Here is an 18,310-nt window from a genome sequence, read left to right as displayed (position 1 = left end):
CATCTACACGTGCATTAAGGCACTTTTTCTATTGCACATTAAATTTAATAACTCCAATGTGAGATACTAAAGAAATGTGCATTATGCTGCCTTAATGCGCAGTAATGAATGTGCACAGTTTTCTAGCGACATTTAATGCACAGTAGCCAAGTTTACTGCGCATTAGCGTAATTGCATGTTTTTTACATGATGCTTTACTGCGCAGTAAAATAGGCTGCTGCTCATTAAAGCACACGTGTAGATGCACCCAGTAACTCAGGAATTTCCTTCCAGACATATGTTCTGTAATGCTACACCCCCGGGTAAGTCCCAGACTGAGTCATTGGGTGAGTTGCTCTTGGCATTTAGTGCATCTCCTTCCATGTGTTTTATAGTGTTGCACCCAACTTTGCTATGGCTAAAGTTACTTGCATCATGTCTGAATTCATGAGTCACTCAGCAGATAGGGATATGTCATGTTCCTCCTCTTTGATACAGAATTTGGTCCGTGGGTGACTGGTGCCTCCCGAGTCTGGTGGGGCATCACATCACCGATTGGGGTGGGGTGTTCCACAGCGGCCAATCTCCGAACCAGTGGCGAAACCGGAAGTGCACTTCTGCTGGCACTTCCAGTTTCGCGGCTTACGCTTCCAGGAGGTGCACAGCTGATCTCAGGGGGTGGACGTGCACCCCCTACGAGTCGCCAGTGGTTTGGTCAACCCTATGGCAGTGTACAAAGCAGGAAAGAAATGGGAGAGGGCACCTGCGTGCTCTATAAATTCAAAGCAACTGGGGAAATTCTAAGCTGGGGATGGGAAATTAGGAAGCCTGTTACTAAAACCAGCTGCTGAGACTCATTACTTGTGGAGTACCAAATGCCAGTGCAGGGTAGGTGTCTGAAAAACAGATACATGTGATGAAAGGTGTCTGTACTGTGGCAGTGGTGTGTCCTGGCTGCAAAGCCCCAACGACATCCTTCACACTTTTTCTTGTGAACACGCTCCAGATGTGGTGGTGAGCCCATTTTGGGACTTCTCTGCTTGAGCAGCCATGTGGACAGTCCTGGAGTAGTCTCCCTGACACACTTCTGGGTTTGGAGCATGGGAATGGAGGGCCGGGGACAGGTCTGGGAGGCAATGTATTAATGTCCTGAAGTCCCAAAGCCCTTTCAATCCATGAGTGGGAACCTCACAGTCACAGGCAAGGAGAGGAAGCTCTGCATTGCGTTGGTAATATTTTGTTTTAACGCACAATAGATTGTCACTTTTATACTTGGCCTCGTGCTCTTTCACACAATAGTTGTTTCTATGATCTGTGTGAGCAGGCAGGTAGGGAAGAGCAGTATCTGGTAAAACACTGGAATTGTTTTGTATTAAAACTTCCTCTGCAATAAATTATCAGCGCAGAATTCAATACGGGCCATAAATTGAGTACTTTATGGTAAGTGGAGCAGCTTCCAGTATTCCTTTGTGTATTCAAGTTATTTCCTAAACTTTTGTTTTCCATCTGATAAATCTTTTCAATAAAGTTGTCTGTCTGCTTGACAGCAAAATGCAAAACCTTTCAAGGCGGCAGGCAGTTTCAGTATATGGCTTGTTCTACGGAAGTGGCTCTGAAGTGGACGTATCAACAAAGGCTGCTGATTGTTTTATGCACGCACATTAAAAACTTGGTTAATTTAGGGGCAGCTATTTGACAGTGTACAAATGCCTGTGTGTGAACACACACATACACAGCAGGTGAGCAGTAAGGTAGTGTGTAAATTTACAATGCACTAGCTACCTCACACTAACTTCCCCTGTGGACACTAATAGTGTGCATTATGGGGAGGCTATACAACTGAGTTATCTTAAGCAAATCACAGTTATCCCAGTTCAAGAAAGACTCGCAGTTGGTGCAGTGTAGTGCATTGATGTAAAGCTGATGTATATTGGGAAATTTTACCCGTGTCTCACTCTAGTGTAATTTTACTTTGCTTCATGTAACTTTGGAGAAACCTTTGTGCGCTCATCACTCACCCCTGACTTACTAACTTGATCTGCCTCCTGTTCTCACACTGATGTGCACTCTCCCTGCACTTGGGATGCTTACTTTATCTGCACTTGGTCTGGGTTTACAGCAGGGAGGCATCAAGCTTCCTGTTTAAATGTTGGTTTGCAACCAGATTCCCCTTGTGCTTAGATGTTCCAGGATTCACCAAGTCGTTACCTTGCTTGTGTTCTGTTCGTGCAAACCATCTGCCAAGCTTCCAGTATGCCTTTCTACCATACCTGCCGTTTTGTGTGTCCATGTCCTGGACCTTCTAATATTGTCAAGAAAAGCTAAGGTATACTGCAAGCCTTCCCTAAACATACCACTATAGGAACACTAGGCTGAAGCCAGGTAGTGCCACACAAAAGTGGAGGACTTAAAATAGGCCTACGAGCATACGAAGAACACTAACCACCTGTTGGGTGATGGAAAAGCTGCTGCTTTGCACTACAAGGGCTAGAAGAAGATGGGAGCAAGGGATGCCTTTGTGTGAGGTAACTCATTCCACTTTGAAAATGGAGTAACCTACCTTGCGCTTACTGCTCACTCTGTGTGTCCACACAGAGCTAGTATAGAGCAATACCCTGCTGAAAGAGGCCAGATGTGGACACTTTCCTATGAGGAAATAAAGCAGAGCTTTGATTTAGGTTCACCAAGCCAAGGAAACATACAGTGAGATCCCACACACAATTCTGGTGATGTTCTACATCAAAAAAATACAATTTGGCCTTCTGTTTTTCAGTTGTACATGACCTAATGATGACATAAGCTAATGCAGACAATGCTGCAACATCCATCTCTTGTGTTTTCATAGAGTCAGTCGCACATGGTTTCTCCAGTTTGTTTCTTGGCAAAGGACCCAACAAATGGTCGTCTTTTATAAGCCCCTTGGACCTCCCACGCATCCTCCATTAAAATCTAGAACTACCTAGGTGCGTCTACACGTGAGCCTGACTGCGTGGTTGTTACTTGCTTTAGGAAGTACTAAATGACCCTGCAGTAACTGCCAGTACTGCGCAGTCCCGGTGCCACAAAGGGTCGTTTCTGACCCTACTGCACAGCAGCAATGAACTACTGCACAGTAGCTTGTTGCTGCTACTCTGTAGTGGCGGTGTCACGGTTCATGCCTACCAGCAATAAGCCGCCATAGTGACAAGCTACATCAACGTAGCATCTCATGTAGATGCGCCCCCTGACGTAGTAGTTAACAATACCTGCAGTAAGAAAGGGGATCTGAATGTGTATCTTAGTATTTTGTATCATGGCAAGCCTTCCCTAAATATATCATCCAGGTATCACAAAAGAAGAAGAATCACAAAAAGCACAGCTGGCTTTTCTTGAGAAAATGTTTAACTTTTATTCAAGACAATTTTAAGGAGGGAGTAGAACTATTTCTTAGAATCCACCTCACAACCAAAACTGGTACCTCAAGCTCTCGAATTTCTCTTCCGCTCTAGTAAGACCATTATTTGTAACACTGCATCATTTTTTTTTTAGTTTATTGAGTAGGTTTGACTATCAAGAACTCATACTCACATACTCCACTGAATATTGGATTAACCCAATGTTAAACACTTATATTGCTTTTTAAATGTGTTATTAGATCTAACTAACCAAAAAGAAAAGATTTCAGCATTAACAGGAATAGAAACAAATATTCAAATGTGCCTGCAAACAGTACAGCTGGCTAAATGAATATATATATGGCCAGGTGCAAATTTGCATTAAGGCCATATATATATGCCCGTTGGCTTTTGATTTTTGTGGATGCATATACTTTTTCAGGTACACCTGATGAAATAATATAGAAAAATTTGTCCAAGAACATTTGTTAAAATGGTTTTAGTGTTGACACCATAGGAGACAGTCCTCCAAACTGAGGTCATCAATAGCTTTTGCTACCAATATCTAGAGTTGTGCATCAGGCTGGGGAACTTGTTATTCTCAATGGAAGCAAGTTTGGAAATTGTTTTCCTTGTTAGGCTAAACAACTTGTTGACATTTACATATAGAATGATTACAAGGTTATCTAATTAGTCTTTTGCCCTGAAAAAGCCAGGTTGAGTGGGTATTACATTTGTGGCATGACTATTTTTATACTGATAAATGTAGAGGTATACACTGATATTTAAAAAAAAATGTTCTTTGATGTCAATGCCCCAGTTTTTGGTGCCAGCCTTGAAACATCTACTTGTGTTTCAGAGATGTTTAGTACTACCCATTATTCTACATTTTGGAAAATCAGGTCCTTGATACAATGAATATTATTGGACACTGGTTGAGAAACACCCTTCCCCCCCAGTCATATTAGACACATCATTCTTTAGGTCATTCTTTTCAAGTTTAGCTTGGAGCAAATATGATGCTTTTGTGTGTGTGTGTGTGTGTGTGTGTGTGTGTACACATATATATAATGTGTATATGTATGCATATATTAGGGGTGTGTGAAACAGGCCATATTCAACTCAGATTCAGCCCAAATTGGGGACAGTAATTCCATTTATTGATTTGGATCACTGTCCCTGATTCAATTCCGCCGAATCCGAATCTGAAGATTTTATGCTTATTCGGAGAATCAGCGATTTGGCCATAGACACAGCTTTAAATGTTTTTTCTACATACCTCAAGGTACCAGGTGTGGCTCATGAATGCTGTGATGCTGGGGCGCATGGAGAGCTCACAGGAGCACACAGGGCCCTCCCGTGTACTCGGCAGCAAACATGGAAGTGAACTGGAAGTACTTCCAGTCCACTTCTGGGTCCGCCGGTGAGTGTGCTGCCCCCCTGCCCCATATCCCCCTGGCTTGGTGATCAGCCACGAGGGGACCCCGGGTGCCCCCCCCCCACCCCCCAGACCCAGGAGGCACCACTTGCCAAGCCAGAGAGGTACAGGGGGGGCCCCTCGCATGCTTCCCAGCAGACCCAGAAGTGGACTGGAAGTGCTGCTGCTTCACTTTCGGGTCTGCTGCCGAGCATGCTGGGGAGTCCCCTGTGCTCCTGTGGGATGCTTCATCCACCCCAGCATCTTAGCATTCACAAGCCACCTGCTACCTTGAGGTATGTAGAAAAAACATTTAAAGCTGTGTCTATGTCCGAATTGCCAAATCTTTCCAAATCTCTCCGAATCGATTCGGAGGATTCTGATTTGATTCAGAGAGATTAAAAGGTCCCCTGATTTGATTCAGATTCAGAGATTCAGCCTCTAATCGGGCCAAATCTCCACGAAATCAAATCAGGGACCAAAGCTTCGCACAGCCCTAGTATATATGTATATGTATATGTTTGTGTATATAAATGAAATAACATAATAATAATTCTATTAAAGTTTCTAGATCAAAGAAACAAATGAAACAATTAATAAAGATATCAAATATTCTTTGTGCCAGTAACTTTTTACGATAACCCTTACTAAGGAAATGTGAATGAAAGACAAAATGTTAGCCTTTCTTTTTCTATAGGTAGCATATAATTTTGCTGAACATAGAATCATAGAAAGTTAGGGTTAGAAGGGACCTTAGGAGGTCATCTAGTCCAACCCCCTGCTCAAAACAGGACCATCCCCAACTAGATCATCCCAGCCAAGGCTTTGTCTAGCCAGATCTTAAAAGCCACCACGGATGGAGATTTCACAACCTCTCTGGGTAACCTGTTCCAGTGCTTTACTACCCTCCTTGTGAGACAGTTTTTCCTAATATCTAACCTAAACTTCCCTTTCTGCAACTTGAAACTATTGTTCCTTGTTCTGTTATCTGTCACCACTGAGGACAGTCTAGCTCCATCCTTGTTGGTACCACTCTTTAGGTAATTAAAAGCCACTATTAAATCCCCCCTCAGTCTTCTCTTCTCTAGACTAAATAAGCCCAGTTCCTTCAGCCTCTTCTCATATGCTGTGTGTTCCAGGCCCCTAACCATTTTAATTGCCCTTTGCTGGACTCTCTGCAATTTGTCCACATCCTTTCTGTAGTGGAGGGCTCCAAAATGGACACAATACTCCAGATGTGGCCTCACCCGTGCTGAATAGAGGGGAAGAGTCACTTCCTTTGATCTGCTCGCAATGTTCCAACTAATGCAGCCCACTATGCTATTAGTCACCTTTGCAACAAAGGCATACTGTTGGTTCATATTCATCTTATTGGCTATTATAACCCCCATGTCCTTTTCTGTAGAGCTGCTGCCCAGCCAGTCGGTTTTCAGCCTGTACCGGTGCCTGGCATTTTTTCTTCCTATGTGCGGGACTGTGCACTTGTCCTTATTGAAGTTCATGAGATTACTTTTGGTTCAGTCCTCCAATTTTTCCAGGTCTCTCTGAATCCTACCCCTGCCCTCCAGCGTATCTGCTTTTCCCTCCAGCTTGCTGTCATCTGCAAACTTGCTGAGGGTACACTCTATCCTATCTTGAATAAAACCAGCCCCAGGACCAACCTGTGTGGGGACTATACTTGATACTGGCTGCCAACTAGGCATCAACTCATTGTTTGCTACCCTTTGAGTCTGACAATTCAGCCAGTTTTATCCACCTTATGGTCTGTTCATCCAGCCTATACTTTCTTATCTTGCTTGCAAAAATGTTGTGGGAGACTCTATCAAAAGCCTTGCTAAAGTCAAGGTATATCATGTCCCCCTCAACATATATGGTCTCCCACAACATTCTTGCAGAAAAAATCTTGCAGAATTGTAAAATATGATTTAAAGTCAGCATATGCTAATAGCCATAATCTGACATTTTGCAAATTGTCAGTTGTTCCCTGATGATATTTTAATAGCATCATCTAAATATGATGGTTTAGAACATCTTTTCGTTATGGAGGAATATATTTGCCAAAACGCTTACATTTTCTAGGTATTATTTACTTGTTCTTCCCCCCCAAAAAGGTAGGGATTGAGACAGCCTCTCAACCCTAAGAGAAAAACAGCCTAGGGAGAAGGGATACTAAAATGGTGCTAAGTAGGGGTGTGTGAAGCTGGCCCTCTTCGATTCGGATTCAGCCCGAATCAGGGACAGTGATTCGATTTGTTGATTCGGATCACTGTTGCCGATTCAATTTGGCTGAATCCGAATCTGAAGATTCAATGCTGATTCAGAGAATGTGTGATATGGACACAGACACAGCTTTAAAAGTTTTTTTTACACTGTGTTGTTGGGGTATTATGATTCCAGCGTTCATTCCTGCCCAGGGCAGAGGGTCAGACTCGATGATCTGTTCAGGTCTCTTCCGACCCTAGAAACTATGAAACCTTGAGGTACCAGTATGGGTTGTGAATGCTGCAATGCTGGGGCAGATGTGGCGTCCCACAGGAGTGCCCCATGTGCTCAGCGGCAAACCCAGAAGTGGACCAGAAGTACTTCACATCCACTTCCAGGTCCACTGGGGAGCATGCTGGAGATCCCCCCCGTGCCACCCCTGGCTTGGCGATCGGCCACAGGGGGACCCCAGGTGCCCCCCCAGACCCAGGAGGCACCAGTCGCTGAGCCAGGAGGGGAGGGAGGGGCTGCAGGGGGGCCCCCAGCAGATCTGGAAATGCATGGGAAGTGCCTCTGGTCCACTTCTGGGTCTGCTGCCGAGCACACTGGAGAGCCCCCTGTGCTTCTGTGGGATGCTCCATCTAACCCAGCATCACAGCATTCATGAGCCTCTGCTACCTAGAGGTATGTAGAAAACACATTTAAAACTGTGTCTGTCCGAATCGTTGAACCTTTCCAAATCTTTCTGAATCGATGTGGAGGGTTCTGATTTGATTCGGAGCGATTAAAGGGTCCATTGATTTGATTTGGATTCAGAGATTTGGCCACCAAATCAGGCCGAATCTCCGCCGAATCGAATCAGAGACCAAAGCTTCGCACAGTCCTAGTGCTAAGCAACATATGTGACTCCTGTTATAAATTACATTAATACCAAGAGTATCCTAATCATTAATTTCCTATGACTATGTGATCTCTGGATCAATCCAGGATTGCAGTAATAGTGTGTACTCTGCAGCGACTTCTTGTCCCTACCCCAACCCTGGCATGAAACCTGGCAACTTGACTCTAAAAAGGATGGTACAGAGATACCCCTTTTGTTTGGCCCTTTGTGACACTTTTTTCAGTCACTATAGGCTCATGTGATAGGGAACATAATGTGCTTGTCCATCTCTGAGACATGGAAGAATGTAGCATAGGATGTGTTTTCCTTTCAAAGAGTCCAGGATCTGTGTCCAAGAACTGTAGCCTTTTGTAGTGAAACTCCCATTAACTTCACAATCTAACTTCAACTTATAAAGCATGCCTAAACTATTAAATAGTCTTCCAAGGAAGTGGCCGAGAACCCTGATTGCTGGAGTTAATTCAGAAAGGCTAGACAAACCCCTGGGGAATGTTCTGTAGGGAACAAACCTATATTGGCAGGCAGCAAGATGAATTGGATGATCTAATAGTTCTTTTCCATCTCTAGGTTTTATGATTAATTTGTTATTTTAGCCATCCATATATATGTATATATATTTATTTTACCCTAGAGGGCTTTTTTAAAAAAATGTGTGCAATAGAGTTCTTAAAAAAATTCTCTTAAAAAAAATCGGTATCATATAATTCTCAGGCAATTTCACTTAACTAATGTATTAACAATTACATAGAGTATATAATTTAATTTATTGGTCTTCTGGCTAGGCTTTGTGGCAGCTCTTCACATTGTAGCACAAGGCACAGAGAGTCAAGAGTAGCCTTTGGCTGTCTTGCTCTTTGGGATGGAATAGCTCAGTGTGTCATAAGAATGAGATGTTGGGCTCCAGCAGGGAGTGATGGGAATTAGCAGCGTGTTCGTACAGGGCTCTCCATTGCCTCTGAGGGAGCCAGTGTCATGCCTGAAAGATGGTGGTGTATTTGCTCTGATGGGTGGTAGGCATTCAAGTCAAAGGAAGTGGGAGGTGGGAGAAATTCCCTTGCGAGATCTTAACTTGACTGGCATTTGATTAGAACAAGCCTAAAGAAATGCAAGGCTTCATTGGGCCAGAGGGGCAGATGTGTGATGGATTGTCCCCTTCTGATGCCACTGCTATAGAAGGAAATCACATCCTGTGTTTTCCCCCCTCTAGTCCTACTGCCAGAAGGGTAGCAATGAGTGGCCTGCCCTTTGATCCCAATGATTAATCTGTGGAGTGTGCGTTTGTGCAATGCCCCTGAAAATGCAATGTCCTATCTAGGCAGTTGCACTATGAATGCATAAGGCTGGCCCTGCATTATTTCCCCCAGGAGTGCTGCTTCCTGTTACCATCGAGCATATTGTGTTGTCTTGAGTGGGAGGCTGCCTTTCATCTTCTATTTTATCACTGAGATGTGGAGCAGTGGCAATTAAATATGGGTAACAGGTGATACTGTACCCATCATAATTTAATGAGTACAAGACTTGGGAAATTCTACCACTGATAGTTTTGACTCATCTGCAGTAAATAACAAATCATTTCTCGTGCGGTATCGGCTTCTGCTTCTGAACTCCAGCATGTGAAACATCGCCCAATTCACTGGGAACATTAAGAGGAACGAGGGAGTACTTAGGGAAACTAAGTGTTAAACAGAACCATCCGTCTGAGGTGGAGCACTTGAGAGAAGGGTATTTGGTATCTCAATCATGCCTGGTTTATGGCTAGCAATCCCTGAATTTGTGTGACAGCCGCCCAATGCCTTGCAGTAGATTACATCATAAATAACCCAAGCATGAAGTGGTCAGAGAATCCAGATGAGAGGAAGCAAAAGATACGTAGAAACAAATATGGGGCGGTATAGTTGGATTATTTTTCCCCCACACACATTTTAGAGAAGGGAGGATTCTAGAAATTAGTCATAGGTTTTACTGAAACAGGCACATTCTTGTGGTTTCACTCCCACAGTCTCTCCAGGTCAGACTTTTTCTCTCTCTATTGCAAGAAAGAAAGAAAGAAGAAAAACCCACACAGAAATCAATCCATCAAATGTCATTACAGATTTATTAAGCCTGATGTAGAAAGACTTTTAACAGTAACATCTTCAGAAAGCATAAAAAGAGCACTTCTGTTCAGTCTTGTGCTTTGAAAATCTAAATATATTTTTATCATATAAATAATTCTTTTCATGTTTTAAGTGCATCTGTTTTTTTTTTTTCTTTTCAAATTTCCATTTTACAATTGGCCAAAACTGAAGTCTGCATTGACTGAAATGAAGCCATTTGCAAAGCTAATGATGTTGTGAAGCATGTCTATGGTGAACCATATCAGCTAGATTTCAGAAAGGTAGTTCAATGAGTGCAGCATTAAAATGAGGGACAGCCTCCAGCAAAATCATAATTGAACACACCCAAGTCCTTAATGTCTGCAGTTGGGTTTCCTGATGCAAATTACGATAACATTTCAGCTGTGAACAGTCGCTTTCCAATAACTGCAGTGAAAAAGAGACATTTTCTGCCACAAAGGAAAGAATTACCATGTTTAAAAATGTAAATAATATATGTATAGAAACCTTTTTTATGGAAATGAGGCATTCAGGATTATGCAAACAGTTTGGGCTATTTTTTTTCCCTTTAAAACACAACAGATAAAGATGCATGATCTATTATTCTGGGCTTTAATTACAATTCTAAAACTGCAGTGATTTTATTTTTAAAAATCCCTGCGTAAAAAGTAATGTTTTTATTAAAAAGTAATGCTCACTGTGATGAAGTTGAGAGATTTTTTTTTTAACAATGTATTTGCAGTGTAAAAAAATATAAAGCAAAAATTATGGTCCAGAGATCTCAATGCTGCAAAATCATATATAGAAGTACATCGTAAGTGCACCAGAATACACCCATCTTTTTGTACATCAGGAAGGCCCTTAGATAAACAGGTTTGACCTGATTTAAATTTAATGAGATACATAGTCGTGATTGTTAATAATTGGTTTTGGGAAACCAAAACAATAAAAGCAGTAATCTCCTCTAGTATAAATTATATGAATTTATTTAGCAATCAGCCAAAGAAAAAATGCCATTACCATTTTAAATTTGTATTTAGTTTAAGTTAGTTATAATAAGCAAATAATTTGAAACAAAATTACTGCCTTGGCTTTGAGAAAGGCAGCAAAACACTGGGAAGATGCATATCTGTGTGATGAATCCTTTTGACCACTAGATGGTATAATCCTCCTAGCAGAAAGGATTTTTTTTTTCATTGTAAGGACCATTCATAATCATCAAAACCAAGTGAAACATGGTTTTGATTAAAACAGCCTGTTGGCTCAATAATCTTAGTAATTTTAAAAACATCCTTAATGTGGAAGAAGAACACTGCAATGTCAGAAATGGCCTTGGGGCCTATTACAAACAGCAACAAAATAAATAAGGAGGAGAAATGAGAGGTCATGAAAACAAAATTAAGCTAATGTTTCAAATTTTGACAATTATGAATTGTTCCTCTAAGAAAACATTAAAAAAAAAAATTCAGGCACTATTAGATAAAATACAAAGAGAATAATTGTACATGTATGAGTTTTCCCATGGGATTCAGCATGCTTTAAAAGCAAAACTTAGACTTAAAATGTTCCCTTCCCCCCTCCCCCCCACCAATAGCCGGCATTTGGGCAGGTCTCATGCAAACACAGACTTGCTTCTCATCGTTCCTCTGTAAACTCAGTTCTTTGATTCCTTTATAAACCATTAAGAGATAATGAACAAGGAAAAAAAATATTACAAGCATATTTTCTATACAAAAAAAAAATATCCCCCATAATGGACCAGTTTTGTAGGAAACAGAAACAAGCAAATATAACAAAATCTGTGTTCATAACATGGCAATATAGTTAATATATACAAATATGTACAGTATAAAAATTCATCAAAGGCTTAACTCTCCATCCAACCAAGCTGCAGTGCACGACGAAAAGCAGCTTGTATTCCCCCCATTCTAAGTATACAGGCAATATAGTCTATACAGCATGCACTTGTTACAAAATTAGTGCATTAGCACTGAAACATTCTACAGATAAGAGTCATTGTGATTTCTCTTTGAAAGGAGTCCTGTTTGCTTTGCTCGTATAAAAAAAAGTGTTTCTCTTTCCTTTTTGTGATGTGTAGTATATACATATTTTTTTAACTTTGACCCAAGAGAAATGAGCTTTTGATAATTCACTTATTTATTTTTTTTAAACAAAATTTCAGAACTAACAGCAAGGGTCAAGTATGTGACCTGAAAATGCTGCCAATAACAAACACCTTAAGCGTTGGTGCAGAGCAAGAAATCGCTGACACTCAGATTTACTGATGTGGCCAACTATGCTCCATTTTTTCAGATGGGGATGGACCTTTATGTTTCATGTTGATATATTCAAGACATAAAAAGAAAAATTAAAAAAAGAAAAAAACCCAAAGGAAGGGATTAACAAGTGATGCTTATGCACTAGACAAAAGGGTATATTGTACCAGAGACGTATGACAGTTAAGTACCCTGAGCCAAATAAGAACTGTTTAGCTTGTCAGCTTTTGCAACCTGTATTGCACATTCCAGCATTTGCTGCATTATAAAGCCAAAATACTGCATTGTACACCCTGAAGATATCTGCTGTTTTTGCTCGGTGCAAATAGTGCACTGTTGTTTCTTCAGCCACAAAATGGTTGCGTTTTTATATATACACACGTATTGTATATATGTAGATCTGTGTATCTACATATCTGTCTACATGTACATATCCGTTTATTTCTATCTATTACATAGATATAGAGAGATATGTAATTCCTGAATGTTACATGGACCATTTAGTAAGTGAAAACATTACCATACACATCTTTCACATTGGAGACATAATTGCATGGCTGTTTAAGTACTGTAAATACCTCCCTTCACTTGGGGCTGACACCAAGTGTGGATTTGTGTTTCAAGATAATTCAGTCATTGCATTACAATCTATTTGTATTTATACAAGGTTTTTTTTAACCGTTGTTAATTTTTCTGCTCTCTCTTCTGGGCCGTGTAATGAAAGGTTTTATTCTCTCTACTTGGACCCCCCCTCCCCCCCCCCCCCCCCCCCAAATTTTTTTTTGCAGTCAGACGGTATAAACAGAAGTAAAAATATGTGAGCTACTAAGATTAGTATTTAATCTATTTTTCTCAAATAGGGCAGTTTACAAAAGCTCAAAGACATTTCTCAAGCTGAGAGGGAAGATGAGCTGGGAGTTGGAGTTTATTACTCTGCAGTAAGTCCAGTGGAACAGCTAGTTCATTTTTTTAACTACTCTTGGAAAAAATACTTTATGGGCACTTGATACAAAAAAGAACAGCATCACTCTAGGCACTATCTGCACTTAAAAAAGTTTTGCTGGCAGAGTTAAAGCACCAAATGCCCTCTAGTGTATGCTCATGCATACCAATAGAACAGTACTTATACTGGTATGAAGTGATGCAGCAAAGAAAAACAGCACCCACTGATAAGCATACTTTATAAGGGTTTGGCTGCTTTTTGGGGGAGGCAAAACAATGCTGGAAAAAATCACATCTCTAATCAACCTATCTGTGCTGGTATAAGTTTTTGTGTGCAGACCAATGCCTTAGTTTCCATCTCTAGTGGGTTAGAAACTGTTTGTCGATTGTGTTGTACTTTCAGTATAACTGTAAAACAAAAACTTTATTTTAAAAATCTTTCAACAAAGGGGCTTCAGATAAGGACGACATCCTATACTGGTTTCATGAATGAAAACAAATTATAATAAAAATAAAAAGCACCAGGCCTCATCCAGGCCCAGCAATGACTCTGGCTGATGCCAAGTGATGTCAGACCAGGCCATTTATTTGATGAAATGTGAGCTAAAATCTGCCTTTAAACCCAAGGTTTGGATACATCCCTAGTCTCAAAATCAAGAACAATCTTTCTTACTCTGTGATACAAATTGTCAAAAATACAGAAGCCCTGGCCGCAGGTCTAGGTGTCTTTAAAATATTTCAGAGGTATTACTGAAGAACTGTCTGCCTGAATAAAGTGACTACGTTAGCATCTTGCTAAACTTTTTGAACAAGGGGAAAAAAAACCCCGCTTAGCATTTTGAACTAACAATTGCAAAGCATGAGACAAACTGTCAGGAGGGCTGCACGTTCAGCGGGCCAGAAACACACTCTTAAGCAAGCGTGGTGCTTCGAAACATATCGGACCAGGAATAATATCTCAAGTTGTATGTCCCTGAATGGGGAGAGATGGCCTTTAAAACCAGTTGTATTCATTTGGAATCTATGCTTAATATTGTCTCTATGAGAGGATTTTAAATATATATTGCTCCGTATGTCTGTCTGTGAAGGCCAAAGCCAGATGTCACTAGAATCTACCTGCCGGGCACGTCTACACGTCATCGTACGGCTATGTTGCCATGTTTTAGTACTTCCTTTTGCAAGCACAAAAGCACGGCGCAGTGCAGGTGGTTACATTTCGATTTTCCTGCTACATCGCCATAGTGGCATGCTGTACCGGGGGAGCGCACTGCTACGGCGACGTAGCTGGTGATCGCATGTAGACCCACGTGATCGCTACATTGCCATAGCACGCTGTCCAGCAACGTAGCACATCACTATGTCACCATAGGGCAACATGTAGACACACCCAGAGGTACAAAAACTGCCTCTTCCTTTGTGGTACTGTACTACACGACAGGCAAGGTGGCATTTGAGCTGAGAGAGGGTCTCCGTGCAGTGGAGGAGGACGGCGGGTTTTTCACCAGGTTTAACTGCAACATTGCATTCAACTGAGGACTGACACCTGGATTGTGCCCTTGGGAAGTAACAATGAGCAAGCCCTGTATAAAGCAACCCCGTCTCGAAGCTGCATCCAGCTCCCTTTTCAGAGCTGCTTCAAGGCCTTTTCTTCAACAAGAAAAAGTTTTCCAGTCCTCATGTTGCAGTCTCACAAAAGCCTTACCCCTCTTATAAGCCTGATTAGTGCAAATGTCTCCCTCCAATTTTGGAGCTGCACATTGGGTATGAAAGGCTTAGCCTATATGCCAGTAAGCTTGCTCCTTTATCCCAAAAAAAAGAAAGAAAGAAAAAAAAAAAGAGAATATTTAGAAAAGAGTCTTTGCCAGATATATGTATAAGAATTGATACAATAGCCTATAAAACCTACTTGGGAGACCTCACCTCCTAATATATAATTATTGATTTTCAAAATGACTTCTTATATCCTCTATGATCTCTAAAAGAGCCAGTGAAGTCAATCTTGTAAATACTTTTACAAGGAGGTAATAAAAATCCTTATGAAGCTGTACTGACAAGTAATTACTGGTATGTTTGTTAGCTGATTTTTAAAGATTTTTTTTTTGTTTGTTAAAGTCTGATTGAACTAAGGAGAGCCACTTTTTAAAGTTAAATATCCACCTTTCACTCCCAGTGCTGAAATAATTAGGGACCTTATTTTAAAAAAGGCCGAACACTGGCAATTCTGATATTCTAGACTCTAAACAGTGGCTAATTATGCCCCTCCTTTAATAAAAAAAAATCAGTTTGTTAGGGTGAAACGGCTTATTTTGACATGTATGGTGGCAGGAAAGGAGCGATGGTTTCTCAATAAATCTTTAGAAGTAGTACATAAGGGTAACAATTCTTACTGCTTTACTGCACAGCAAGAGCATAAACAGCTTGGATATGTGGTGTATCAATATGCCACTTGTTAATAAGCAGGGACGTGAATCATAAATATTCGGCTGTTTGATCACCAGGCTTTTAATTAATGTTTTGATGATCTCCAATAAGAATAAAAGTCAGAACGATAGATATTGAGTAGATGCAACAGAGAAAAGATGCAATGATTTTCTGTGTTACCTGATTTATATGACAGATAAACTATCATCTCCAGTTTCATAGAGAGAGAGCAACGTACATTTTCTTTTTTTTTATATCTTATTGTAAAAAAAAATCACTTAATTCAAACGTGTAGCTAAAATGTTCCCAAAGGACAAAGATGCAGGCAAAATAATCAAGGTTTAGCACTGCGCAATAAAGGTTTGTAGCCAGATTCTAAATGAAGTAGCTGTTCCAGCATTTGACTATGCAGTAGCTAGATTTCAGGAATAAATCAGGCTCCGTCCTGTATGCTGGTACCAACCCATTATTTGGTGCTCTGGGACAGATCTTCAGCTGGTGTAAATTGGCACAGTTCAGTCAAAGTCACTGGAGCTGTGCTGACTTGGACCTCTGAGAATCTGGTCCGACATATCTAGCCCTGCAACATCATCAAGATTTTGTAAACTCTTGGTAATGTACAATGGTGCTAATCTTGCAAATGTTTCTTTCCCCCCTTCCCCTGCCCCCTGTAGACATTTAAAAATCATTGCCTATATGCAATAACCTGCAATCGAATGAATGAATGAATAAATAAAAAAATAAAAGGAAGAGAGGTTGTACCCCTGTGAAGGTTCACAGCACAGATTTGTACTGCAGAAAGCAGTGACTTTTCATTTCTCTTAGCACTCACTGTGGTCTCAATGTGATTGTGTCAGCATAATTCATATTAGAGTGCATGTCATATTACCCAACAGCTACAAATGCCTCGTCTTAGGTGTCTCTCTGCTTAAGGAAAAGGCCAGCTTGAGGGAAGGAGGGCGGGTTAGGCATGACAGATCATAGAGACGGTGGGGGGTAACAGCTACACAAGATGCTATGTCGCTGTAGTGACAAGCTACGGTGATACAGCTCATAGCTACAGCGACGTAGCGTTGGTGGACGTGAACTGTGATGCCAACACTACTGTGCGGTAGCAATGAGCTACTTCACAGTAGCCCGTTGCTATTGTGCAGTAGGGTTGGAAACGACCCGTGCGGCACCGGGACTGTGCAGTAACGGCAGTACCAACTGCACAAGGATAAAACCCAGGGTTACCTTTTGAAAACATGAACCCTATCTTCATGGTTAATCTCACTACCAGTGTGTCAGCGAAGCCTGCTTTCCATCTTGTCCGAATAAACAGAACATAAAAAAACCTCCAGGCCCAAATGTGGAGGCTTGATCCCACAAGCATTAACTTGCTGCCTGTTGACCTAGATGGAACCGAGGCTGCTTGGCTCCTGGCTGTGAATGCTCGGCACCCTTCAAGATCTGGCCTGCTTTGCCAAAAATAACAATCAACACAAAGATTGCACATGCACACTCAGATTCCACTGAAATCAATGGCCACATACTCAATGTTGTGATATAGCACAGGATCGGGCCCATTGGACGTCGGTGGGAGCTTTGTCGGGGGGAGCGGGAGTCTGCAGTACTTGCTGACAAAATAATTTTCTAGGAGAAATGTTTTTGGGAAGTTGGAAATAGCGATGTCATTTTCCCAAGATGGAATTTTACCGAAGCATTGCTTACCGGGTCCGACACTGTGTAACTCCTCTTAATAACCCTGAACTGGGCTGTGCAATTTAACAGCTTCAGAGGAACCCAATGTTAATACATTGATTTTGCTTTAATAGAATTTTGTTGTCAATGGACAGTGCTCAGCACAGCGCACACTTCAATCTTAACCCATCTGAAGGCTCCGTTCATTTCCAGTTGAGCTCCGTTCATTTCCAGTTGAATAGGTTAAGCAAAGACAGACCTCACTGTTCTCAATTCACTTTATGATCCTCCCATCATAAAAAATAATATCAGCACCTTGCTTTTCATGTCAGAACTACATTTGAGCTGCTATTCCCTATGCCCATGAGTAAATCCCATAAAAGCCGCCCCGTTGTACTGTCGCTATTTTTCCTTGTGGATGATTGATTGATGGATGAGTGCTGACACTTCAATGAAGCTATTTCGACTGCCATCTCAATCCGATGATGTGAGGGGTATATTTTCTGTCCATGCCTCATTACTTCAGAATGACATTCCTGGAACTTCATTTACTTTTTCCCTCCTTCCCTCAAGCGCCATATTTTTTCCCATCTAGGTTATGCATGCCATAAAAAAAGCAATTTGCTATTATATGTGGCATAAGGGCAACACTTTCCCTAGGAGGTAAATAAGAAGGGTTTTTTTTTCCTCCACGCTGAGTTTAGGGATCATGTCAAAATTTCCCAAACAATTCCAATACAGGGCCCTCCTGCATTAGAAACAGGGAATAGAATAAATAGATTTAGTATCATGTTGTCAATGTTGAATTTTTATTTTATCCTTGACCATTGAAACAAAATAATTTAAAAAACCCTCAAACCTCTTTCTTATTTGAGAAAGATTCACTTCTCAATTTTGTGCCTAGCATGCTTTAAATATTTCATCTGTAACTGAGTAGCAGTTTACAACTTGATCCAGACTTATTTGTCCTTTGAGAATAGGGAAATTCATTTGTTAAATGCAGTGATGGATTTGTCTAT

General features: G+C 41.1%; 1 protein-coding gene across 2 annotated transcripts in view; it reads left to right on the top strand.

Moving 5' to 3' along the window:
- ZNF217 (zinc finger protein 217) overlaps positions 1 to 18,310 on the top strand; it is a 48,983-nt gene that overhangs the window by 23,203 nt on the left and 7,470 nt on the right. The gene's annotated exons all lie outside the window — the stretch shown is intronic.

This window comes from Alligator sinensis, unplaced genomic scaffold (genome assembly GCF_000455745.1).
Source record: "Alligator sinensis unplaced genomic scaffold, ASM45574v1 scaffold115_1, whole genome shotgun sequence".
Taxonomy (NCBI): domain Eukaryota; kingdom Metazoa; phylum Chordata; order Crocodylia; family Alligatoridae; genus Alligator; species Alligator sinensis.
The sequence above is the reverse complement of the archived record's forward strand: the minus strand, read 5'-3'. Positions and strand labels throughout refer to the sequence as shown.